Here is a 10,151-nt window from a genome sequence, read left to right as displayed (position 1 = left end):
GAGCAGGAGGAACCCCCTGAAGGGAGCAGGGATCGAGCAGGAGGAACCTCCTCAATGGTCCCTCTGACGTCCCTGACACGTCACCTCCCCTCCCTCACCTCACGTCCCCCAAATGGAGACACCCTGAGCCAACCCCAGGACGGTGCTGGGAGAACTGGGATGTGCTGGGAGCCAGCACTGAGTGGGTTTTGTTTTTGTTGTTGTTGTTGTTGGGGGCTAAATGAATTTTCCCCTCATTACCAAGGTGACCCGATTCCCAATCCCTCACGCACGACTTCCACGGGATTTTTACAACAGGAGATTCCCAGACACTGGGGCAGCTGGGTGTGAGATGGGAGGAAAAGCTGGGGGGCTGAGCAGGAAGGGCAATTAAAGCTTTTTGTTAATTGGTGACCTCCACCATCCTGGGCCTGGGCCTGGACTCATCTCCGTGTGCAGCTCCCCGAGCTCTCAATTAATCTCCCAGTCCTGCCAAATGCTTTTCTCCTCTCCTAATTAAGGGTTTTCTGAGACAAACCCAACCCCTGAGCAGTGCCAGGAATGAGGGGCCCGGGATTGTGGCATCTCCAGCCTCACCCAGGCCCGGGACAAGGGAAGAGCTGCCAAGAGGCTCCGGAGCCACCAAAGGATCCCAACGTTTCCTCCCGAGGCTCCCAGGAGCTCCACTGACCTGAGGACTCCAAAAACCCACTCAACAAATCCTTCTAAAGAGGGATCAGTCATTTATGTATCATTTTCTGGGTTCTTTTAAACAGAAAAATGGATTTGGCACGAAGGCAGCCTCCGAGATTCCCATCGCATCCCAGTCCAGGGAGCAGCCCTCGTTTGCAACAAAATCTCCAGTTTGAAGGTTAAATTCTGATTTTTGCTTGCCTTGCTCCCTCCAGCACGTGGCTCTGACAGAACACACCGACCCTTTGTGCAGAAAACCCAATTTTTATCTCGGACAAGGGAACTTTCAGTGAACTCACGACCAAATCCAACCTGAAACCAGCAGGGCTGGAGAGCAGGAATGACACCAGCCAGCGTGGAAGGGTCTGGAAGTTGCCACATGACAGCTTTATGTTCCTCCTGAAGGGAGCTGCTGTCATTTCCCCCCCAGTCCTGTGGTGCTGATGGGCAATAAACGCACTGGGAGCCTTCACCTTTTATTAATTATCTTTTTTTTGGCACTAGCTCAGACTTGGGGAATTCCAGGACTCCCCATCACACCCAGTAAGAACCAAACACATCAGCTGTTAATGGTTGAACCTCTCAGCAGATCAGTGACACAACTGTGGGTGAGCAGCACCACAGAAATGATCAGACACACGTTCAGCCACGTCCTTCAGCTCACAATTAAATGGAATTATCCCACATCCAACGAGCTGAGCTGCCCAGGATCTCTGAACCCAAGGAAACAAGATGGGACCAAAGCAAAATAAAGCAACAAATCATGAAAATCCTCATGATTGTTTCTCCAAGGAGGAATTAAGGTGGCTGAAGGACACGGCACAGAAGCTCTGGAGCTGCCAGGAATCCCTGGAGTTCCACAGGAACTACAGGTAAAATTCTGTATCCCCACACCTCCACAGTGGGATTATCAACCCAGGAAACACACGTGGAACAGAATAATCCAGAGCTGGCAGAGGGATCTCGGTGCTCCACAGCCCTTCCCCAGATCCCTGGAATGTCACAGCTCCACAAAATCCCAGTGCCAGATGGAACAAGGACCTACCTTGGCTTTGTGGGACATATGGAGCCAGCAGCTTTGCCCTCTTCTTCTCATACCCCTTCTGTGTGATGTCCCCTGAAACCAAGCAAACAAAAATCGTTTCATCACTTTGGCATTTTTCAGTCTGAGGTGTGTTTGCTTCTCTTTCCAGTGCCACGAAGGTTTTACCTGAACACAGCTGAGGAAAAACCTGAAACCCAGTAAATCCAAGGACATTAGGATTTCAAAGCTGAACTTCTGCAGTTTCCCTTGGGATCAGAGACCTGCACCATCCACTATTTAAATGCAATAACTGGGATCAGAGCAGCTATCTAGGTGGAATATCAAAGCAACGAGAACCTAAAAAGGGAAACTTGGGAGCGCATGAAAATGTTCTGTAACCACAGAGCCAACCTGGGCCAGCAAAGGGGAAGAATTCCCAGCCAACAGGGCCAGGGGAAAGTGCAAATTTGGAGCCTCACCTTCGACTCATCAAACTGAGAAGAGCTTTCAGCAAACCAAGCCAGTCCCCTGCAGGAGCTGCTCAGGGCACCTCCAAAACCTGAGGTGGGGATGGACAGATGCAGGACAGAGCAGAGAGAGGAGGAGAATCCCCTCTGAAGTGACTATTCCAGAGAACAGAATAAAGTATTTGTAAACTTTTCCCTTTTTTTTTTAAAAAAAAACCTAATCTGTCTGATCCTGGAGATGCACCATCTGGCTGCTGTCCTTTGTTTTAATTTCTCACGTTACATCAGAACCACAAGAAAGACTGAAACCTTGAAGGGATTAAAACGAAAAAAAAAGCCCTGCAGCCTTTCAAGCCTTTTCACAGCACTTACAACCTCTTATCTCCGGGGCCCCAAAGATGGGGAGCCATCAAACACAGCACTAAGAAAACAGAATTATTTGGTATCAGGCTAAAAATCAAGCCACAGTTCCACGATGACAAGCAGTGAGTGATCCCAAACAGGATGTTTTCTTTGCTGGGAGGGAACAGCACCAGCCACTGGTGGGTTTTGCTCCCAGCAGGATCCTCCTGCCTGAGCTGGGAGGGGGACACAGCACAAAAGGGGATTACAGGGGTCTGAGCCTCTCAGCAGCACCAGTGTCTCTGCTCAAACATTCCAGCTGGTTGCCCAGTTTGGTTCCAAAGGTGACCTGTGGAATGCTTGGAAAGGGAATGGACTCCACTCCTTTGTGCTGGGCACTCCAATGCACTTGGAATGCCCAGAGCACGAGTTCCAGAGCTGGAGTGGGACTCAATGGCTTCAAACTGCCAGAGATTAGATATCAGCACAAAAACCCCTTCCCTGGGAGGGTGGGGAGGGCCTGGCACAGGTTGCCCAGAGAAGTTGTGGCTGCCCCTGGACCCCTGGGAGTGTCCAAGTCCCAGGAGCAACCTGGGCTAGTGGAAGGTGTCCCTGTGCACAGCAGAGGGTTGGAACTGGATGATCTTTAAGGTCCTTTCCTTAAAGCAGCCCCTGTCTCTCTGTGCTGCTGAGCACAGGGTGTGTGTCTGCACCCAGAACTTTATCTCACTCCTCACCCTACGCCGGAGTCAGGTCCAGACAAGCCCAAACAAATCCAGCAGCTGAAAGGGAGAATGTCCACGAAGCACTGGAATGCCAAGCAAAGCAGGAATTTCAATGCCTGACTGCAAAGCAGGGCCCAGGTAACGCTGACCCAGCTCCCTGGACAGGTACCAGGGCAGAGGGACACCCCAACCAGAGCTCCTGGAGATCCCAGAGCTCCCAAGCTGAGCAACTGCAGGAGCTTCAAACCCCCCCAGCTCTGCCCAGCTCTGCCTCTCCACCTGTAGAGGCAGTTTTCAGAGGATCAGGGAGTCCCTCGAGTGTGAAGGGACCCATAAGGATCTTCCAGCCCATCCTGGCCCTGCACAGACACCCCAACAATCCCTGGGAGTGTTGTCCAAACCCTCCTGGAGCTCTGGCAGCCTTGGGGAGCCCTGGGGAGCCTGGGCAGTGCCCAACCACCCTCTGGGGGAAAAACTTTCCCTGAGATCCAACCTGACCCTGCCCTGACACAGCTCCAGCCCTTCCCTGGGTCCTGTCCCTGCTCACAGGGAGCAGAGGTCGGAGCTGCAGCCCCCGAGGAATCTCCTTCAGTCTCCTCCAGCTGAACAAACCCAGTGCCCTCAGCTGCTCCTCCAGACCCTTCCCCATCCCTGTGTCCCTCCTTTGGACCCTCTCCAACAGCTTTAGATGTTTTTTTACCTGCCCAAAGTGCCCCCAGGACTGAGGTGAGGCCGCCCCAGCTCAGAGCAGAGCGGGACAATCCCCTCCCTGCCCTGCCCCCAGGACACCCAGTTTTTTTGGGAGGCACAGGGAGCCAGGGGATGGGCACTGCAGGAAAACACACCTGCACGGAGAGGGGAGGGATTTCTCCCTCTAATCCAAGCCACAGGTTTGTTTGGAGGTTGTTATTTCGTGATTAATTTCTCCACGAGGTTTAATTGGACTCTTGACATTGGTGGTTACACTCTATGTGTAATGAAACACTTGCCATGGAAAATGGTTGGAATTACTAAGGAATACAACACACACAAACAATCCAAGGACATTATGAACAAATACCAGAACTTGAAATTAAGTCCTGGTAGCATCCCTTTCTGTTTCACCTGCTGGGAAGCAGAAAATCCTCATTAATTCCACACTAATATCCCACCAATAAAACAAACCCATCCTCACTGGAATCCAAGCAGCTCCCAGACTGGTTCCCAAACTGGCACTGGGAAATCTGAAGCTGAGATGAGACACTACTGAGAAACAAGAAGGTAACTCAGGGCAGAGCTCTGCCTGTAACTGAGTCGGCCTCGTGATGCAGCTCACTGACATTGTTGCTGAAAAAAAGGGATTTTCTGAGCATAAGCCAATAAAAAAATAAAAGCCTAATGCTATTTGGCAAGAGCAGGAAAGTTCCAACGAGTAAAACTCGAGCAACAGAAATAAAGGTGATAAATTCCTGGGACTTCCCAGCAGTGCTGTGTCTTCCTAGGGCTGAATCTTCAGGTAGAGTTTGTTATAAATCAACTGAAATAAATTGAAATAAATTGAAATTGAAATAAATCAATTGTTATTTTAACAAACAGGGTGATGGTCTCAAACACCTGCACAGGGTTAGAGAATATAAAGCTTCAATTCTGAGACCAGCCCTCCTGAAGTGGAATTAGGCAGGGACTGGAAGTGAGAGGAAAAGAGGGAAATCTTTTCCAAAACACCATCACCTGAAAGAAAAGCTCCAGCAACACACAGGGATTGTCCTCTGGGGAAAAACCTCGTGTGCAGAGTCACCTCATGAACAGGATGATGTGATTCCTGCAACCACAACTGTCCTGCCCCAGTGACATCCCAAGTCCTGGGAGGGAGCAATGTCCTTTTCACACTCAAAAATGAATTTATGGCATAAAACCTCTTCTCCCTGGTCCAAATTAGGGACCAGTCCACCGAGACAGAATCTGAGGAATCACTAAAGGGGAAGTTTTCCTTCACCCTGTTCCTTTCCCGCTGATCCACGGGAAATGGTGAGACCCGGACACGAACGTGGACTTTCTCATGGAATATCCCACAGGAAGAGCACCAGGACAATCCCCAGAACCATCTGCTCCTCCAACACACACCTGCTCACCCACCAACCCCACTCCCATCCTCCAAACACCCCGGGGGCACTCGGGGTGCCGGATCCTCCCCGAGGACCACGACCCAGATGCAAGACAGGGCACTACAAAGAACCAGGGGGAGCTGAAAACTCGGCTTTCCAACGGTGTTTGTTCACTCCTGGGGGAGAAATCACAAACACCAACGGTGCTGAGATGTCCTCCTGGCTCCCTCCCAGCCCTCCTGGTTCCCTCCCAGCCCCAGCCCTCCTGGCTCCCTCCCAGCCCCAGCCATCCCTGTTGGGGTCGGTCTATATTTATCTATATTTATCCCCCAGCTGAGGAGGCCCCACGCAGGAAACGGGGTTCTGCTCAAAGGGAAGCAGCTCCAGGGTGTTTTGGAGAGCACATGACAGCGAGCTGAGCTGCTGCTGGGGGGGAGGAAGAGGCTCTTCTTCCTTCCTGTCGCTGCTGCAGCGACGGCACCGTCGGGTTCAGCCTCCACAGGTAACCCTGGGATGGGGCAGGTGCAAACACAGCCCCCCAGCCACTGAAATCATGGAATCATTGGGGTTGGGACCCTCAAAATCATCTCACTCCCACCCCCTGCCATGGGCAGGGACACCTTCCACTAGAACAGGTTGCTCCAGCCTGGCCTGGGACACTTCCAGGGATCCAGGGGCAGCCACAGCTTCTCTGGGCAACCTTGGGAGGAATTTCTTCCCCATATCCAACCTAAAACTAATCTCTGTCAGTTTGAAGCCATTCCCCCTCATCCTGTCACTCCAGTTCCTGATGAAAAGTCCCTCTCCAACTTCCCTGTAGCCCCTTCAAACCCTGGAAGGGGCTGTGAGGCCTCCACACAACCTTCTCTTGCCCAGCTCTCTCAGCCTGTCAAACCACGCTGGACAATCCAGTTCAGCAGCTCCACACACAACCATTTCCCTCCCTGGATTACCCAAACTCAGAGTTTTTCCCTCCCACCCAAAGCAAAGCTCTACCCCAACCTCACCATGTGAGAAATCTTCTCCTGCTCCTCTGACAGCTCTAAAAGAAGAACCTAAAGAAATCCTACTCTGCACAACACAGCAGGTCTTGCAAACACAGCTGAGATGCCCTTCTGTGGGTTCAGAGCAGAAACCAACATCTGTGTTTTGCAGACACGAGACCAGTTCAACCAAGGAACAGGGATTTTCCTCACGTGGAATGCCCGGACAATAATCCTGACTTCCAATATCTCCATGATGGAACCCACGAGGCCCTGTTTGTTTGGGATTACACAAGTGCACACCTGAGAGACAGAATTCTCTAGAAAAATGCAAAATTCCCTACAAAAATGCAATAAAAATGGATCCTGAGGTTCATTTTTTATCTGATTCTCCCAATTTCCCGAGGGGGAAAATCCAGAACTTGATCCTCAAACCCAACTGGGATGTTTCCGATCCCTGGGAATGACAGAGAAAGGCTTGACCTCTGCCCAGGGGAGCCAAGGGAAGGACACCTGGGCAGCCTGGATGTTCCACCTGTATTCAAATCCTGCAGCAGAGGAGCCTGGAGCCTCTGGAGCCTCCGGATCCTCTGGATCCTCTGGATCCTGGAGCCTCACTCAGCGCCCGGTGACGCCAGGGCGGCTTTTGGGCAATTAGTGCTGATGATCTTTGCTAACCAGTGGTGCTCAATCAGTGCAAGGTGGTAACACCAGCTAATCCTGCTGGGCTCAGACAATGCTCCTCTTTCAACATCCCCGCTCCCCTTCCCCCATGGAACCAGAACACTGAATCATTTACTGTCTAACAAAACCATAATTACCACAGTGGAGAAATTAAGGAAAATGATCACGTAGCACAACAGCATCTTCCCCAACAAAGCCTGCAAAGCACTGGGCTGGAGCAAAGGGAAGGGTTCCAATCTCAAAGCAGTTTGTGTGCAGTTTTAAAAAGATGTTTGTGTGCTCTTAAAGGAAAAAAAAAAAAAAAAAATCTGTTGATGTTTTCCAGCACTTTGTGGGAATGGTGGCAGCGCTTCTGGTGCTTCCACCGGCCCCAAAACACACCCTGCTGAGGGCAAGTGCCATAATGAGGTTATAACAGATATAATGACATTATTTTGTGAGTGCTGCTGCAGTTGCTTTTCATGTCTCAACCCTAGAAATGACCTGATGACTTTGCCTTTCTTGCCTGTTCCCTTATTGATCTCCAGGCACGGGACAGGCAACGTCTCCCCTTGGGTGGTTTTATCACCTTGGAGCTGCTCTGGAAGAACAGAACACACAGCCTGGGTCTGCAGGGCTTGACTTTGGATTACCCAATCATTACCTGGCCCAGAAGTGCTGCTGGAAGCCCAAAATGTTCTTTTGCTGCAGATAAAACGTGTTTCAAGCGTGACTGGAGTGGCAGGAGGCACCTCTGAGAAACCCCACGTGAGGACTTGAGTGCACTTGAGGCCTGGGCAGAAAATGGGCACAAACCCACCTGTCCAGCACTCAGGAAGCAATGCTGTTGTCACATATTTGTGGATTTACAGCTGGTTTTCTTTCTTCCAGGAGAAATTCCTCCCTGGGAGGGTAGGGAGGGCCTGGCACAGGTTGCCCAGAGAAGCTGTGGTTGCCCCTGGATCCCTGGAAGTGTCCAAGGCCAGGTTGGAGCAACCTGGGCTGGTGGAAGGTGTCCCTGCCCGTGGCAGGGGGTGGCACTGGATGAGCTTTAAGTTCCCTTCCCACCCAAACCAATCTGGGATTCTGTGATTTTCCTGGAGGACTGGCACCTTCTGGACATCCTTCACTCTCTCCAAGGGTTAAAGCTGGGACATCTCAATCCCAGCACACAACATTTAAACCTTTTTTTTCCTGAGGCTGTGTGTTCAAACAGGCTGTACCTGTGGAATGGCCTCACACTCCTACCACTCTTTGGCTACAACTGCAGCACAAAAACCACGTTTGAGACAAGTTTAGACAATTGCCTCGCTCTGTTTGAGGCCAAAGGATGATGCATCTTCAAAGATTCCTCCTCCTTCCTTTGGGTGAAGCTGTATATCAGGTTTCCTTCTGGGAGATAATACCGAGGTCTGTAAACCAACAGCCTTCCAGAAAAAATGTGATTTCTTGAAGGAAATAAACGCCTTTCTCAACTCTATTTGTCACCAAAGAAGTCCCAAATGTCAGCAAATCAAGGAGCACAGGTTTGGCTCTGCAGTTCCCCTTTAACAGCACCATTCTGTTCCCATCAGGAGCATGAATAGGGCTCTGAGAGCCCAGCCCTGCTCACAAAGCTGCGTTTGTTGGGCACCAGCATTAAAACCCCTCCAGTTTCGGCGCTAAAAGTTTCACAGACAGATCAGCTCCAGATTAATTTACACACACAGAACAAGTGGGACTTGGCCCTGGCACTGTGGGCACTCTGTTCTCCACTTCCCAAACCCCTTTTCTGGAGGCTTAGGAGCGTTTGTTTCACCTAATTAAAACCGTTTTAATCCCGACGTTTGTTATTTCCCAAAGAACGCGACCCGAGACGAGGTTTCTGTGCCACGTCTGGGTCGTTTCGGGTCACAAGGTGCTCTTCACCCCGGGGTCACTCACTTGCCTGAAACCTTGACAGTTTTTCTGCCTTGTTTTGACTGGAAGCAATCAATCCAAGCCCTGGAAGAGCCCTGAAGAAATGTCTTTATCTGGCAGCGGCGTTTCCGAGCGGCGGCGGATCCTCTGTCCTCGACTCACCCGTCTGGGCCGGGTATTTCCAGCAATAATCTTCCAGGCCATATGTGATGCATCACCCAAGTGGGTGAGCTCAGGACAGGGCTCTGTCCTCCCCAGGAGCCCAGTGACAAGGAGGTGCCACCAGCTCCTTGTTAAAAAAAGCTGGTTCTGAGCCCACATTTTCTCACCCGTCATCCAACTCCGCAGCAGAAAAGTTTCTATCTTGTTCTTCTATCTTCCTTTACAAAAGGTAAAATGTTTTTTAAGTTTCTATCTTGTTCTTCTATTTTCCTTTACAAAAGGTAAAATGTTTTTTATAAAAGGCTCCCAAAACTCTCTGAGATAAACCCTTCAAAACCATCACTAGCCCTGAAATACAAGCTCTGCTCAACTGCCTCCTTCTCCAGCCTGGAAAATCCTATCACCCGACAACTTTATGGGAGAAAATTCTACTGCAAAGTGCAGCCACATAAATTTTACATGTTACCCACAAAACTTATGTGCAGCACATGCACATAAACAGCTGAATCCCACACATAAATAATAAATCTTGCATGTAACCCCCATCCTGGGGAAAAAAACCTGAAAATCTTTTAAATAGCTACCACTTGTCATTGGGGAGGGGGGGAAAAATGCATTTTCCCTCCTGGCTGCTACAAAGGGCACAAAGCCAAGGCTTTGTCACGAACAGGACTTCACAAAACGTGTTCAGGAGAAATGTTTTCATCTATTTTTAATCAGCAGCCAACGAGAACCGTGTGAGTTCAGAGGCTGCACAGTTTGTCACCCCAGAATCGTTTGCAGAGGGCACACAGAGGGTGTCACAAACTGTTCCCAAGAACCAGCTGCTCTCACAGGCTGAGCAAAGCAACTCAGAGCAAGGAAAAAAACCCACCAAAGTGATTGTGCCCTGACTAATTCCCTTTGCTGACTAAACCTCCTGATTCCCTTTGCTGACTAAACCTCCTGCTCACAGACAGGAACTCCCAGGGACTGACTGAAACCCCTCTCCCACCCCACTGAAAAGCCGAGTTCCCCAGGAAATGACTGAACTCTGTGACTCAGCACCTGATTCAGGTACAGCATCACCTCCCTCCAGGTGCAGAGGGACTGATCTGAGCTGGGAGTGCTGATAAAACCCTCTGCCAGGA

General features: G+C 50.5%; 1 protein-coding gene across 1 annotated transcript in view; it reads right to left on the bottom strand.

Moving 5' to 3' along the window:
* The window catches only part of DIP2B (disco interacting protein 2 homolog B), a 58,012-nt gene that overhangs the window by 29,280 nt on the left and 18,581 nt on the right, over nucleotides 1-10,151 (bottom strand). The window contains exon 2 of the mRNA XM_027699061.1: nucleotides 1,718-1,789. The gene's annotated coding sequence lies outside the window, so the exon portion shown is untranslated. The remainder of the gene's footprint in view (nucleotides 1-1,717; nucleotides 1,790-10,151) is intronic.

This window comes from Neopelma chrysocephalum, unplaced genomic scaffold (assembly GCF_003984885.1).
Source record: "Neopelma chrysocephalum unplaced genomic scaffold, ASM398488v2 Primary Assembly neopelma1_136, whole genome shotgun sequence".
Classification (NCBI taxonomy): domain Eukaryota; kingdom Metazoa; phylum Chordata; class Aves; order Passeriformes; family Pipridae; genus Neopelma; species Neopelma chrysocephalum.
The sequence above is the reverse complement of the archived record's forward strand: the minus strand, read 5'-3'. Positions and strand labels throughout refer to the sequence as shown.